We start from the raw sequence: 15027 nt of genomic DNA, 5'->3' as shown, positions 1-15027 counted from the left end.
CGATAAAGCATGCAGCTTGGCTTACGTGCATATATCGCCTCCTGGCGACTGCTGATTATTTTATCTCTCACAAAAACGGCTTTGAGTTTGTGTAGTTTTGCTATTTTCTAGCCAATCAAATACGAGAGATTTGAGTAATGAGAATTTGATTATTGCTGGGAGCCGGTGTGTTTTGTATAAAAACGAAGAGAATGTGAGCAAGAAAGCCAGTAAGAACACTTAGCAGCCATGAAGTTCAGATCGCTGTCCGTCTCCTTCTCCTCAGTGAGTTGGCTAAACATGCTATCTCCGAAGGGACCAAAGCTGTCACCAAATACACCAGCGCAAAGTAAAACGTTCTCTTCAAGAGATTTCTCAAAACGGCCCTTTTCAGGGCCACCCATTTTTTTCAGTAATGTTTTTTCACTCTTGATCTTAATGCGACTATTCAGGTCGTAGATTTCATACCTTAATAAATTTCCAGCCTGCTTCATTTGCTTAAATAACACTAGATATATCAATTAGGAAAATAATTGATGGCGAACTTTTAGAAGATTACACCTACCCACTCTATAAATTTCACTATTTACACTTTGACAGAATTGTGCAACCATCACCCCCCTGTGTAATTTCTATATTGATAGGTATTTAAATTTTTTTCACTGGATTATTATTAATTGGACACTACGGACTGCCAAACGATTGTGAAGATTGGCCCGCATGTTTCCGTGACGTCAGATTTGTGTGTACTATCACGGCCACTGAGAGTAAGAAGAAGGCCTGTTAACTAAAAAATGCCAGCAGGCAATGTAGGTAAGATTTATCAGACTGTCAGTACTATATCAGGGCCATTCGAAAAAGAGTGATAAAACATTTTTAAAAAGAAAAAGGAACACAGTTCGATTAATACTGAAACTGAACTTTATTCAATATAAAATATAAATATTATCTATGTAAAATTAAGTAATTTTAAAGCAATATACAATTTAATATTGATAAAAGTGAATTATGAATTTAGGAAACAAAGAATTAAATAACATATTAAACACCAACGATGAATAATTTTAAAAGTGAAAGCAAACGATAAATAATTTTTAGAATGAAAACAAACGATAAAATACAAAAAATTGAAAGGAAACAAATAATTTAAATATAAACAAACAATAAAAGTTACTAGTGCAGAAATATTTTTTAATTTAATTTAGAGAAAAATCACATGGGTTGAATGTTATTTTTTTGGAACTTTAGAGATTATTCGGACTAATGTTCTCATCTTGCGTGTTTATTTCACAACGTTTTATCATCGAATCTTGACTTCTCCTTTATTACATCCTCATGCCAAAAATGATGTTCACATACCTAAAAACATAATTAAAGAAAACATTCATACCATAATGTAAACTATTGTTTAAATATAAGAAAAGACAGTAAACAAACATTTACAATAATAATAATCACAATGTAGTATCTGTTTTGATGCTACACTTTATTTGTTCTGTCCTCGGTCAGTGGAGGAGAAATCCTTCATGACTGACACAATTTTTATTTTATTTTTGTTCCTATCCAGAGTGCCCCTTTTTGGGGAGCTAGATTTTCCCACATTAAAAACCGACCTTGTGTCTAACTGTGCCCTCGTGGGGAGGCATGTAAATAAATTTAAAAAACAATATTTTTGACAATTATTCTCATGTAAAAATTATTTAAAAAGAAACAATCAATTTTAATATATAACGCTCAGTCATGGATAATTTCATTAATAGCCGCGTGGTGAATAATTTTCATACCGACTTTAGAAAAAAAAATATAGAACTTCAAAATAATTTGGAAATACTCAATGAAAGGTTTTACTTATTATTAAAAAGACATTTTGACAATTATTCTCATGTAAAAATTATTTGTTTATAATTTTCAAAACTAAAACAAAATTGAATTAAATTTTCAACCTTCCTGATAGACTTTTTAGCCTCATAAGAAAATAAACGGTTAAAAATATCAACATAATATTTGCTGTATTAGCAATAGTATTGTTTCTTTAATTTATATTAACAATGTTATCAAACGTTATGAAAGTACTTTAATTTATATTAACAATGTTATCAAACGTTATGAAAGTACTTGAATATAGTTCTAACTATATTTGGTTGAAATAAAAATTTTCCCTTCTAATGGTACGTATCCAAATTGAGAAAATTTAGGAAAAGTAAATGTATGTACTTTGGGGCCTTTTGGATAATTTCCCCGGTAATTTGGAACAACGCAAGAATACACCATGTTAGCAAACTGAAAACTAGAGGAAACTGCTGCTGATAGCCTAGACCATATACCTACAACTGAATCTGATAATGACGTCACGCTGTCATGTGCATCGGCCTTCTTTACTCTCGGTAGCCATGGTACTATACGAATTATGGAAAAGCAGAAGCGACTTAACGGTTTTTTAAAACCTTTGTTTATCTTCTTCAAACTAATTAATAATTAATCTTTGTTATAATTTTGTTAGGTTTTTAGATTTACACAGTTTAATGATTAATAATATTATAAACATTTGTATATTAAATATGAAATAGTTTTACTGAATGTTCTTTTGGTTACCTACGGGCTTCCATATTTTGTTCGGTAAAAAGAGACAAACAAAATATGAGGGGGGGGGGCTACAAAATGCTTAATATTGTGCAATAATATTTTCAAATTGGTTTTAATCTGGTGATAAAATAGCTGACAAAAGTCATGTTTATATTAAAACTTAATATTAAAAAAAAATTTAAACACAATTAAAAATCTATGTTGTAATGGAACATTCGAAATAATGGAATTTTAATTGTTTTAATCTTTTAAAAATTAATTAATTTTTACGAAGTTTCTTTTTCTTGACAATTCAACTGATTATAGTATATATTAATTAAAAAAAAACGCTATTTAAAAAAAAACAAAACAAACATATTAAGTTTTATATCAATTTTTTAATTGCAACTTCAAGGTAAATTTTTATTCAATATGTGTATTTAAATTTTTTAAAAATAAATATTTTTTACTTATTTGAACTCTTATGTTTCATAATAAATAGAAATTTCGATAGATTTAAATATATTTTGTTCGAATTTCGAAAAAATAAATAAGGGTGGGGGAACACGCACTAAAAAAATATTTCCCCTCGTATATTTTATGAAAACTACATTTTATATGTAATTTCATTCTAAAATGGATAAGTATCGAAAATTTCACGAAAATCTGACGATTAGTTAATTTTTGTTAGATTTATTAAATACGGGTATGTTTTCTGTCTGCGTTGAGCTTCCCATAGATCCCCGCACTGTTAGCCTGAAGTTCAGTTTCCAGTAGCGTCCGTCTAGAGGCCAGCACAGTCTTGACTGACAGCTACACATCCGTACATCTGTCAAGCCCTTGGGTGATCGGTTCCGCAGTGGTGGTGCATGACAGACCAAGAGATGCACTGGATCGCATTATGGAACCGATCGCACGCACACACACACACACACACGCATATGTATATGCATGTACCCGCAAGCACCTATATTCATGAACACACAGAAAAGCACATCCGTATCCATGCACCAACCAGCATACGCCTATGTACAAATATATACATAAGCACATATACACATCTTAAAAGCTTCTATGAACCCGCATAGATGCACAAATGCACCTGTATATTTACAAACACCCACCCAACAACATTTACATCCACAGATCCAGGGAAACTTCCTATTATAAATATTTCAGTTATAAACAATCAAACCACCCATGCGACCGGTGCTTATAGGCACACACACACGCGCACATATATATGCATGATGCTAGTTGGCCGCTGACCTCCCAAAAAGGAGGATTCGTACGCCCTTTGAAAGGTCTTGTTTTTAATCCTTCTGGAAGACTAGCCATCCTCCTCACCAGACAGGCTGGTGGGGGAACCAGTTTAGTCGCCGGTAACCCGACCATGTGACAGGTAATACTAGTACAGAAAAACCAGAAACTGTGACGCTCTGTTAAGGCAGTTTGAGAAAGTTGATAACACTCATTCTGGTTAGTCACTAAGATCAGTGAGCTGCCGTCTCGTCTTGGATAATCCTTGCCAGTCTGGCGTACCCCATTGGAGGAGAGGGGTGAAATGGCAACTGACAAAACCCACTTCATCCTTAAACTATCTTGTCAGCAAATTGCTTAAGAACCATGAAACGAAAACAGAAAAAGAACTCATACTGGCAGGGCATCGCCCAGGATAATAAAACCCACAATACTCTCAACTTCAAGTTTGCATCGTGGAACATACGAACAATGCTTGACAGGTCTGATTCGGCAAGACCAGAAAGAAGAAGTGCGATTATATCGTGCGAATTAGAAAAATATGACATCAATATTGCTGCCCTGAGTGAAGTCAGGTTCAAAGAGAGCGGTTTCATTAGAGAGTCCAGCTACACAATTTACTGGAGTGGCAAGGCCTCTAGTGAGAGAAGCAAGTCCGGTGTCGGACTAGCTATCAAAAACGAGCTAGTGATGAAACTGATAGAAGTGCCCCATACGATAAATGACAGGCTGATGACACTCAGGCTACCTTTATCAGAAGACTGTTAGTGTACCCTGATAGCTATATATGCTCCGACTATGACAAACTCTCAGGAAACTATTGATATATTCTACCATCAGTTAGACAGTACACTTGCATCCGTACCAAAACCGAATAAGATAATACTCATGGGAGACTTTAACGCCAGGGTAGGACAGGATTATATCACCTGGCCCAGAGCACTAGGAAAGTATGGATGCAGGAAAGTCAACTCAAATGGGGAGCTCCTCCTTTCACTTTGCACTGAGCATCAGCTTTGCATCACCAACACCTTCTTTAAACACAAGCCTGTTCACAGGAACTCCTGGATGCACCCTAGAAGTAAACATTGACACCTCATTGACTTCGTCATCACTCATCAACGTGACCTCCCAGATATCCTGGACACGAGAGCAATGAGGGGAGCAAACTGCAACACTGACCATATTATGATCCGGACACAAGCAAGATTTAACCTGAGATGCAAAATAAAGATAAAGAACCACCCCCCTAAGAAGCTGGATGTTAACAGTTTGAAACGCTAAAATGTAAGAGAAGCGCTGGTGAATGCTCTCAATGGGAGACTTGCTGAACCAACCGGAGATGTAAACTCAGATTGGCTGTCCTTCAAAGAAACTGTTTATGAAACCTCCAAAGAGTGCCTCGAGCTGGTCGGGAAATGCCATGAGGACTGGTTCGATGAGAACTGCGAAGAAATCAAGCAACTCATCAACCAGAGAAATGCTGCAAGAAGTTCAGTGTTGTTCAGGAACACTAGATCCATCAAAGCAAAGTACGCTAAAGCAAACAGCAAGCTCCAGAGCAGATGTAGGGAACAAGAACAGTTGGTGGATGGCTAAGGCTGCTGAACTACAGATTCTGGCTGACACCAATGACATGAAGGGTTTCTATGGGAGTATGAAAGCAGTCTGAGGCCCAAATGTGAGCCATCCCGATCAACTACTTGCAAGCGACAATTCCACTCTCCTCACTGACAAATGTGAGCTTCTAAAACGATGGACTGAGCATTTCAAAACATTACTAAACGAGATGCCAGACATTGACGAACGAGCAATAATCAACCTGGAGCAGTTCCCGACACAGTACTGGATGAACAGATGTCCTGACTCAGATGAAATCTGCAAAGCAGTGCTGATGTTACAGGATGGCAAATCTACTGGGTCTGACGGCATATACCCTGAGATCATCAAGCGATGAGGACAAAAACTACTTAGCACTCTCTGCACAATCATGCAGAGTGCCTGGACCACTGCAACTGTCCCTCAAGATTGGAAAGACACACAGCTAGTGACCATATTCAAAAAGGGAGATCGCAGGCTGTGCGGTAACTACAGGAGTATATCACTGCTCTCAGTCCCTGGGAAAGTGTTCGCTCGTGTTCTCCTGAACAGGCTTACAGCTCACGCTGAAACCTTGCTACCTGAGGCACAATGCGGATTCCGTGCAAACAGGAACAGCGGATATGATCTTCTCACTCAAACAGATCCAGGAAAAGTGTGTGGAGCAAAATATGGAGCTGTACATGATCTTTGTGGATTTTACAAAGGCTTTCAACACGGTGGATCGAAGCACTCTTTGGGAAGTCTTGCTGAAGCTTGGCTTTCCTGCACACTTCACCAGCCTTGTCAGAGCCCTTCATTCAGGCATGAAAGCCACAGTTAAGCTGAAGGGTGAGCTCTCCGATCCGTTCGACGTACAGAATGGTGTCAGACAGGCCTGCGTCCTCGCTCCAACCCTCTTCTCACTCTATCTGTTAGTTGTGCTTCGGCATGCCTTTAGAAATTGTGATAAGGGTGTTTTTATATGATCTAGGCCGGGAGCAGACTTTTTCAATGTCAATGCATACAAATCCGCAAATAGAACAACAAAGATACTCGTACGGGAGCTCATGTTTGCTGATGACACCGCACTTGTAGCGCATAGTCACGAGGATGCTCAGGACATAACTCACTTCACAGGATCAGCCAAGGCCTTCGGATTGAAGATTAACATCAAGAATACCGAAATGATGTACCAACAATCCCCTGGATCACCAGCAACAAACCAGCCAATTAAGATTCAAGACCAGGAGCTTTACAATGTCAGCAAATTCAAATACCTAGGGACCACCGTCATGAACAACAACAAAATGGACAAGGAGATTTCTACAAGAATGGCTAACACCTCCATATGCTATGGAAAACTCAAACAGAAGGTCTGGCAAAATAAAGACCTGACTTTCAGAACTAAATGCTTGGTGTACCGCGCCATCGTCCTCTTGTCATTCTTATACGATGCAGAAACTTGGCCAGTGTACAAACTGGTAGCCCGCAAGCTCAACACCTATATGATGAGACACATCCGGCAGATTTTAAATGTCAAGTGGTATGACTTTGTCAGCAACAGGAAGATCCTATCACAAGCCAACCTCCCAAGCATGTATGACCTGCTCATCCGGAAAAACCTGAGATGGGCCGGGCACGTAAACAGAATGGAGAACTCCCGACTACCAAAACAGATACTGTTTTCACAACTGGAGGATGGGGTATGAGGCATAGGCAGACCTAAGCTCAAGTTTCATAACACTGTCAAACAAAATCTAAAGGACAGGTTGATCTTTACTGGAAGCTGGCAGACCCTCAGTCGCGACCGTGACAAGTGGAGAATGATGGTTCACAGGAAGTCGTCTTCGGATACGAAGGACAGCACATGATGATGGTATGTTTTCACATTAGGAATGTCTACTACATGGGAACGTTATTTTAAAGCATCAATTATGTAAACACGATTTTCGTCTCGCAATTTCATTTTTTTCGTTCAATGAAAAAAATGTTTTTTAATTATTACTGGTTTATTTTGCCCTTCTTTTAAATTGTACAAAAGTTATACTAATAATATTAATTTATAATAAAGTTACATATAGGGTGGGATAATTCTGTGGTGACTTTTGGCAGTCCCTATTGGACACTAACTAACCAGGTTATGATATAAAAAAAACAAAAACATTTCGACATTTGAAAGGGATGCTCACTTTTTAGTTACAACGTTCTGGTAAATCGGTCGCCATTTTTTTTTTTTGTTTTTTTTTTTTTTTCTATTTTCTAAATACGGAAGTGAATTATTGTCCGAACACGAAAGTTAATAATTGCCATCTTTTTACTGCCCCTTCTTTGTTTTGTTTTTTATTCTTGCTTACCTTTTCCATTGTGAACACGTACTCCCAAGATGGGAATTAATGAAGAAACTGAATGAAACACCGAAAATGAAAATCATTTTGAAAAAAAAAAAAGAAAAAAAGAAACCCCCACAAACTCACTTTTCATCAACCAAAAAGTGAGTTTAAAAAACGGCGGAGGTTAACAATACTGCTACTTTTCAAAAATCGCTAAAAAAAACATGGCAGACGATCTACGCATGACACTGAAAGTAATTAACGCTCCCTGTGACATATGGCTGGAATTTATTTGTTTACATTTTTTTCACCATACTTTTATTCTTAACCAAAAAGACATTTGGTACTAGTGAAGTTTCGCCAACGCGAGAAACTTACTTTAAACTTAAAAAATATATATTTTTCATTAAATTGTTAGTTGCCTTTTTTCTGTTGTTCGCACGATCCTAGAGGGGGGAATAGATGACGACACGGAAGCCGGGCTGATCAACTTAGATCAGTCCAAAGCTTTCGATAGGGTCGACCATCGTTTCCTGGCATCTGTCTAAGAGGCCGCCGGTTTTAAACCGGACTTTTGCAAGTGGATCTCCATAATGTATCGACAGCCCATGGCTATCGTGCAAGTCAACGGAAAGCGCTCGAAACCCTTTGTTATCTCTCGGTCGGTTCGTCAGGGTTGTCCGCTGTCGCCCCTGCTTTATGTCCTGGCTTTGGAGCCTCTTCTCCGCAAGCTGAGACATGGGGAGGCAAATTCGGCCCTGCGCAGAATGGCTCTGCCTGGCGGCTCAGCTGCCAAGGTATCCGCGTTCGCCGATGATGCCACGGTCTTCGTGTCGGGCTTCAGAGACATTGAGGTCGTGTCGGAGGCACTCACACAGTACGAAAGAATCACGGGGGCCAAGATAAACCGCAACAAGTCGGTAGGACTGCGGTTGGGCGCATGGAGTGGCAACGCAAACCTCCCTGCGCCCTTCAGCTGGACAGATGGCCCGGTCCGGATCCTCGGCGTGTGGTTCGGACCGGGTCTCCAGCTTGACAAGAATTGGTTGGAGGTACGGTCAAAGGTGGAGGCTGCAGTCAATTCGTGGCTTCCTAGGAAACTTTCCTTAAAGGGTAGAGCTGAGGCATGCGCCACTTACGTTTTTCCTCTCATCCTTTACCGACTGGCCGTACTTCCCCTGCCTGCACAACACCTAAAAGCTCTTGTCAAACTCTTGTCCTCGCTCCTTTAGGACAGAGGAAGACACTGGGTGAGCAGACAGGTCTGTATTCAATGTCCGTGTGAGGGAGGCTTGGGAATGCCAGACTTGAAGTGTCATCGAGATGCTGAGAGGCTGGCCTTCCTGAGCCACTATATGCAGGATGACCAACCGTGGCACCCCGTGGTTACTGCCGCCTTCCCCGACCTCGTTCTCGACCCTTCCATCGAGAGCCGTTGCAGGCCGCGGGGAGAATCTGCCTACATGAAAGTGTGCCGAGCCGCGCTAAAACGACTACCAAGGTCCAGTGACCTTGTGACTGCTACCCGTAGGGAACTCCACAGGGATCTAGTGAAGGGGGCCGCTGACGACCCGCTATGCGCGCGTTTGGGGTGGCAGCAGAGTGAGATCCACTCCGCGTGGAGCTGGGCGCCAGGTTCGAGTCATCTGAACAATTTGGAGTTCTCTCTGACCTGGCGATTGGCCCGAAATGCACTTCCACTCAACAACATACAATGCAGTTCCGGGTTTTTGGAGTCGCCTGATTGTCCCCGTTGTGGGACAACGGCCGTAGAAACTACGGATCACGCTTTCTTCGATTGCCGCGAACTCCGCCAGTACTGGTCGTATGTCAGCGGAGTGACGGCTCGCATCGATCCTGAGCATCCTCGCCCAATTACTGTATCCAATGTTGTGGACAACGTGAGGCCGCCGTGGGACCGGGAAAGACAAATGGTCTACGTTACGATCCTGGCCGTGGCGAGAATGCTGATTTGGATGTCGCGTCTGCAAGGTTGCCGGGGGGTGTTATCGTTTTCTGATCAAGATCTGATCGCTTTCTTTAAACACCAACTACGGGTGAAGATCAGATGTGATAGAAGAAGGCTGCATCGTGCGGCATTTGACAGAAGATGGATACATGTGGCAAGTCTGTGTGTACGAAGAGGAGCCAAATTTGAATACGTGTTCCCCGCCTAGGTGTGGAACGCGCAGTTCTGTAAAGTAAAATTAAACAAGTAGTCTCTCAGCTAGCTGAGTGTGTGTTCCATCCCTCCCCGATTAGGAAGCCTCCAAGATCCCCATCCCCTCTTACCTGCAATTTTTGTTTTCACCCCTTCCTCTAAATTTTACCCATCTTGGAGAAAAAGAAATACAAACTAACCTCCATCCCTTACCCACAAAAATTTCTTTTCTCCATTCACCCCCATCTAGAGGGCATCTCCACCTAGAGACTGACCCGCAGAAGCGAGGTTCCTTTTACAAACCTAGTGGAACGGGCAGTCTATCAACTAGACAGGGTTGGGAGGGTCCTACTAACCACCTTTTGTTTTTTCTTCCCCCGCCCTCGACACAAATGAATTATTGTACCATTTTATTGTTATCTTTTTTGTTTTTACACGTCAATAAAAAATGTTTTAAAAATTGGGAGTTAAGTAGGACGTCCCCCAATATGAAAGGGTGAATGCGGTATTATGGTGAAAGAAGATACTAGCTGGGAGAAACTTTTGACTTTGTTTAGTCCTGGAGTGACAAGGATGACCAACGACCCCCACAATCCCCCCTTTTGAGTTGGCCATGTGCCTAAGTTTTTTGTTCATCGCTGATTTTAACTGTATTTTTAACATGAATAAAAGATTTAATATCTCAAAGTGTAGTATCTGTTTGCTGCACTTAAGATAATTTGTACCAGTCAATGGAGGGGAAACCCTCTATACTGGGACAATTATTATTTTTGGTAACCAGAGTGCCCCTTTTTTTGCCTACTTTTAGGGGAGCTGGTTTTTACCCCACATTAAAAACGGCCTTGTGCTTAATTTGCTTTGGTGGGGAAGTAAATAAATACATTAAATTGTTAGGTGAAAGAATGGTTCGTCATACACTCGTGGCAAAACTACACAAGTACCAAATCGTGATGTTTTTGTTCACATTTCTTTTTATTAACATAAGTAGATAAATAAAATAAAGATGTTTTGGTTTTTCTTTCCACACCACGTAACAATTCGTTGTTCATTCATATATGTAAAGTCAAAACAAATACACATATGCCCACTAGTTTCCGGTCACGTGTCAGAGGAAGCGTTAATTACTTTCAGTGTCATACGACTCAAACTATGTCGTCCGCCATGTTTTGTTTTTTTTTGTTTTACAAATTCTTAGGAAAAGATCACTTTTGTCCGAACATTATATTATTTTCTTTAATAAAGATAATATATATATGTTTTAAATAGCACACGATAATTTCCACTGGCCAAAACCGGAAGTGGCTTTAAAGAAGTTGCTTCATAATCATCAGGAGCAGTAGCAATTAGACGGACATAAAGTAGACGTACATTTTTAGTACGACCCATGTAAAATCAGAACAAATACACATATGCCCCTAACTTCCGGTCACGTGTCAGAGGGAGCGTTACCTACTTTCAGTGTCATGCGTGTAGGTTGTCCACCATGTTTTTTTTAGCGATTTTTGAAAAGTGACCAGATTGTCTATCTCCGCCTTTTTTTTTTTTTTTTTTACTGACGTACACGAGTGCAACCCCATAGCGAAATACGCATCAGCTTCGATGTTGTACGCAGCACGTTCTAGGGAGCATTCATTATTCTGAAAAGCGTGGAAAGAATTTTGGCGTGTACGGCCTTGTTTTTTTTTTTTTTTTTTTTAAATTTTGGCTTCAACTTTGCGCTTTTCGGATTATTTTGCTATGTTTTTTTGGTACTTGAGGAGTGTGGACCTTGCGCAAACGTTTGCTTTCCACGAACGGTTCCCTTACCTTAATAAAAATAGTTTCCTGAAAAAAAAATGTCTGTTTATCTAAAATTACGCACGTGATTTAATAATTTAAAAAACGTGTAAAAAATTATGTGTTCATACGTATGTTATTTAAAACAGGAATTATTTTTACTGATTGAAAAATGTTAACACGCCTTTGTGCAAATTCTTACTTTATTTTGGAAGTGAAGAGGAAAGGGTACCTAAACGATGGAGGGGAATAAAGATGGTCACTATTTAGCTAGTTGCTGTTTGGCCTTACATCGAATCGCATCTCTTTTTCACTACAGATTTTTTATATCTCAATAAAATATTTTTCACCGTCTGATTATAACTAAATAATATCTCATACTTATAACGTATGTCATACCGTTCACAAACGACGTCATGAATCTGTAATCGCCGTACGGTGAAACTCGCGCATATATCGACTGAAGTAAAAACTTATTGTATACAATTACCTATGAAGCCGCTAGTAAATATGTTTTATTTTTTTAATTCCATAGTTATATGATTTCTAATATTTTAAGTGAAATCGACTTTTAACAAACCCGTCACACCATGTCGCACGCATCCTTTCCCGTTTTTATTTTTTCTATTACAACCAGAACTTAGGGTTAATGGTAGATTAAAAGTATGTAATTATGTGTTTTTATGATTTTTAACATTGTCATAAAAGTTTCATCAGAAATAGATTGTTTGTGACGATTACATTTTGAAGTACTGGTAAAAATTAATTTCGTATAAATATTATTTTATTTGGATTTTCTTTTGAGAAATTAAAAAAAACAAACATTTTTATCGTGACTTGCTAACACATAATAAATAACTACAAATATAATTATGTATATTTGAACTTGTTGTCGCTTGACTAAAATACAAAGTAAATAAAGATAATGGAATGATATGGCCAAGGACACAAAAGACTTGCTGTCGCGTGATCTAATCTACAATCTAAATGAATAAAAAAAATAGAATTTTAATATTTTGCTAATGGAAACAAAAACATTAGTTTGTGATCATTAGAAATAATAATATAAAAAATTGCAAGCATTTAAACTGTCGAATAGACGGCAGTTTCTGGCTTTTGAAATACTTAAATTCTCAAATATTACAAGATTGGAAGTATTTATATATTTTATAGAGATTAAAACATTACCTAAATCTTAGTTATGGTTTTATGATGATTTTATTCAACCAAGGATTTCATGACTAAACGATTCAACCTTCAAAATCCTATTTATATAATATTCTGCTTGTTCCTTTCTTAATTAGTCCATACTTTACGCTTTGGATAAGGCCAAATAATTTTCAAAGGCCAAACTGCTCCAAAATGTCTAAATTCACGAAAAAAAAAAAAAAAAAAAAAAAGACCGAGCTGGCAATTCTGAACAAGAATATATGACTGACCACTATTTGATGTAGCCTCGTTTCCACATATCATTATAATAATATATGGTCATTGTTGTAATGGTGTGAGAAAAGAAAGCGTAATAATTTCGAAGGGAATGAATTTTGTTACCTAAATTTAATGAAACGTTACGTAAAAAAGGGAATATTTGAAAGAAATAGGGCAAATAAAACGTTGTCTGACAAGAGGTGTTGAACTGAAGGAGTAAATTAAAAATTGTCTCTTACAATGTAATTTTATTATTGGTATTGAAATATGTAGCACAATATTACTTTCTGAGTACTTATTAGTTTATCTCATTTGGATCAATTCTATATTTAAAAGGCAATAAACATTTTCATAGAAATCTTAAACTCATATTTGCTGCATGTTATTGGGTTTTCTGTTCAAACAAACTAATTTTTGCGTTACCCAGAAAATATTGGCTTTCTCAAAACATTTCTTGATTAAATATATTTCACATTACGTGGAATTTGCATGAATACTGCTAGTTTAAAAAATGTAGTAAAAAGCAAAAAGAAAGAAAAATATTATATGGACTTCTACTTTGATGATTGGAATCAACCCAATTTATGATGAAAATTTAATATCAATAATAATTTATCATTATGAAAATAATTTTTAGCCTTAACCGAACAAAATAAATATACTATCAATGATAGTTCAAATTATTTCAACCTATGAAAAAAAAATCTTAATTAAAAACGAAAACAAACGTTAATCAACGCATTTCATAACGTAGCCATTTTTACACAGATCCCCAAATTCTGTGTCAATCTGTAAAGTTTGTCAATAATTCATGTTATTCTGTAGTATTTTATATATCTATTTTTACTTATCATTTATGTAATTCCTAGTGAACACGAAAATCTCAAATGAAAAGAGTTTTTAAACGTAAAAAAGCTTTGATATAAACATGTATCTGAAATTATTTTAAAATCCTTTTTCTAAAATATTAACGTAAAATTATCAATAAGTTTGTCTATTATTAATGTTACTGCGTTTATTTCTATTCATTTGTCGCGCTTTCGACTAACTTTACTTGTCCTTTGTCATCCGATAAAATCACAAATGAAAAGGATTTTATTTAAACAGAAAAGAAATCTTAAATATACACATAAAATTATTTCTAAAAAATTTTGTAATCTTTAAAAAAATATTTATAACAGTTACAATATCGTCATAATATTGTCTTACTTTTATAATCAAAGTAATACGATATAAAACAAGGGAAATAACCCAGTTAATATAATTTAGAATTATCGAACTTATAATTTTATAGTAAAGATGTATTTATTTGTAATTATTTTTTATTTGAGATCAAGTGGCATTAAAGTCATCATTCCCCACATTTCAGTTGTTTGTAATTATCTTTTATATTAGATCAAGTGACAACAAGCCAACATTTTTGTTACTTTAATACAAGTGACAACAAGTCTATGAGTCAAACTCTAAATAATATTTTTCATTAATTGAAAGCTGATTTTATTTCAATAATTAAGTAACATTAGAAATACATTTTAAACTATATATATACCTCATCATAAAATAATTTATTTGAAAATGATAATTGGCAATTTGTACTCGTTTATTACACATAAAAACTTTTTTCAATATTTGAATGTTTTTGTTTGTGTGTGTGGGGGGGGGGGTAATATATTTTAACTAGTTTATTAACTTTTTTTCTAGAAGAGAACTATTTTTATTTTCTTGTTTTAATATTTTATTTTATCTTTTACATTATATTGTGTCTGCACAAATAATTAACAAGAACACGGAAAGTAAAGGTATGAAAATAATATATTAGGAAGATAAGTTATATACATATTTACATGTCTTCAGATATACTTCAGTTGGAGATATTCCAGCAGGTGGTATATTACATGTCTTACTGGAGGCAACATAGGCGTCTTGCCTATTTGGTGGTCGTTGCATAAC

General features: G+C 37.1%; 1 protein-coding gene across 5 annotated transcripts in view; it reads right to left on the bottom strand.

The window, feature by feature from the left end:
- Positions 1–15027, bottom strand: part of LOC145303651 (uncharacterized) — a 637407-nt gene that overhangs the window by 604515 nt on the left and 17865 nt on the right. The window lies entirely within an intron of this gene.

The sequence above is a fragment of the Euprymna scolopes genome, chromosome 19 (assembly GCF_053919585.1).
Source record: "Euprymna scolopes isolate OS-2025 chromosome 19, ASM5391958v1, whole genome shotgun sequence".
Taxonomy (NCBI): domain Eukaryota; kingdom Metazoa; phylum Mollusca; class Cephalopoda; order Sepiida; family Sepiolidae; genus Euprymna; species Euprymna scolopes.
This window is presented reverse-complemented; position numbering and strand designations above follow the sequence as displayed.